A 2,339-nucleotide genomic window follows, 5' to 3' on the forward strand; every position below is an offset into this window, starting at 1 on the left:
CCCCATTACACATCATCCAGACATGCATTCATATATTGCATGTTAACAATGAAAATATTGCAAATATTGTAAAGAGACTTTCAATTTCTATTTTTTTGGTCAAAAAGCACTAAAATTTTAGTTGTTTTCGCCCAACGTGGGGCTCGAACCCACGACCCTGAGATTAAGAGTCTCAAGCTCTACCGACTGAGCTAGCCAGGCTCCTTTGGATGCCTATAGTTTTCTTCCCTATCCCTGCACTGCCGTTTTCCACAGATAGGATGTATTTTTTTGGTCAAAAAGCACTACAATTTTAGTTGTTTTCGCCCAACGTGGGGCTCGAACCCACGACCCTGAGATTAAGAGTCTCATGCTCTACCGACTGAGCTAGCCGGGCTCCTTTGGATGCTTATAGTTTTCTTCCCTATCCCTGCACTGCCGCTTTCCACAGATAGGATGCTGTGTAATCATAGGCTCTGGTGGAGTTTGGAAAGAAAATACACATCAGCCAGAGGCAGAAATAGTCTAAGAAAGTATCAAACACAATTACCAGTCAATATCAGAACGCTTTGAAGAATATAAGGAAATAGCTGACTGAACCTGTGTGAAAGAAAGTCTTATTTGTGTTTTCTCCACTTTATTTTATAATAAGATGATACATACTTTTTATTTTACAGTGAATACATTAAGGTATGGTATTGCCCCATTACACATCATCCAGACATGCATTCATATATTGCATGTTAACAATGAAAATATTGCAAATATTGTAAAGAGACTTTCAATTTCTATTTTTTTAGTCAAAAAGCACTAAAATTTTAGTTGTTTTCGCCCAACGTGGGGCTCGAACCCACGACCCTGAGATTAAGAGTCTCAAGCTCTACCGACTGAGCTAGCCAGGCTCCTTTGGATGCTTATAGTTTTCTTCCCTATCCCTGCACTGCCGTTTTCCACAGATAGGATGTATTTTTTTGGTCAAAAAGCACTACAATTTTAGTTGTTTTCGCCCAACGTGGGGCTCGAACCCACGACCCTGAGATTAAGAGTCTCACGCTCTACCGACTGAGCTAGCCGGGCTCCTTTGTATGCCTATAGTTTTCTTCCCTATCCCTGCACTGCCGCTTTCCACAGATAGGATGCTGTGTAATCATAGGCTCTGGTGGAGTTTGGAAAGAAAATACACATCAGCCAGAGGCAGAAATAGTCTAAGAAAGTATCAAACACAATTACCAGTCAATATCAGAACGCATTGAAGAATATCAGGAAATAGCCGATTAAACCTGTGTGGAAAAAAGTCTTATTTGTGTTTTCTCCACTTTATTTTATAGTAAGATGATGCATACTTTTTCTTTTACAGTGAATACATTAAGGTATGGTATTGCCCCATTACACATCATCCAGACATGCATTCATACATTGCATGTTAACAATGAAAATATTGCAAATATTGTAAAGAGAGTTTCAATTTCTATTTTTTTGGTCAAAAAGCACTAAAATTTTAGGATGCTGTGTAATCATAGGCTCTGGTGGAGTTTGGAAAGAAAATACACATCAGCCAGAGGCAAAAATAGTCTAAGAAAGTATCAAACACAATTACCAGTCAATATCAGAACGCTTTGAAGAATATAAGGAAATAGCTGACTGAACCTGTGTGAAAGAAAGTCTTATTTGTGTTTTCTCCACTTTATTTTATAATAAGATGATACATACTTTTTATTTTACAGTGAATACATTAAGGTATGGTATTGCCCCATTACACATCATCCAGACATGCATTCATATATTGCATGTTAACAATGAAAATATTGCAAATATTGTAAAGAGACTTTCAATTTCTATTTTTTTGGTCAAAGAGCACTACAATTTTAGTTGTTTTCGCCTAATGTGGGGCTCGAACCCACGACCCTGAGAGTAAGAGTCTCGTGCTCTACCGACTGAGCTAGCCGGGCTCCTTTGGATGCCTATAGTTTTCTTCCCTATCCCTGCACTGCCGCTTTCCACAGATAGGATGCTGTGTAATCATAGGCTCTGGTGGAGTTTGGAAAGAAAATACACATCAGCCAGAGGCAGAAATAGTCTAAGAAAGTATCAAACACAATTACCAGTCAATATCAGAACGCTTTGAAGAATATAAGGAAATAGCTGACTGAACCTGTGTGGAAAAAAGTCTTATTTGTGTTTTCTCCACTTCATTTTATAGTAAGATGATACATACTTTTTCTTTTACAGTGAATACATTAAGGTATGGTATTGCCCCATTACACATCATCCAGACATGCATTCATATATTGCATGTTAACAATGAAAATATTGCAAATATTGTAAAGAGACTTTCAATTTCTATTTTTTTGGTCAAAAAG

At 37.7% G+C, this 2,339-nt stretch overlaps 1 non-coding gene across 1 annotated transcript; it reads right to left on the bottom strand.

Annotated features, from left to right (window-relative positions):
• Positions 1-983: 983 nt before the first annotated feature.
• TRNAK-CUU (transfer RNA lysine (anticodon CUU)) lies at positions 984-1,056 on the bottom strand. Its single transcript has one exon. It is a non-coding gene; the product is annotated as a tRNA-Lys (tRNA).
• Positions 1,057-2,339: the final 1,283 nt, after the last annotated feature.

The sequence above is a fragment of the Ambystoma mexicanum genome, chromosome 4q (genome assembly GCF_040938575.1).
Source record: "Ambystoma mexicanum isolate Mex_15411 chromosome 4q, UKY_AmexF1_1, whole genome shotgun sequence".
In the NCBI taxonomy this organism is placed as follows: domain Eukaryota; kingdom Metazoa; phylum Chordata; class Amphibia; order Caudata; family Ambystomatidae; genus Ambystoma; species Ambystoma mexicanum.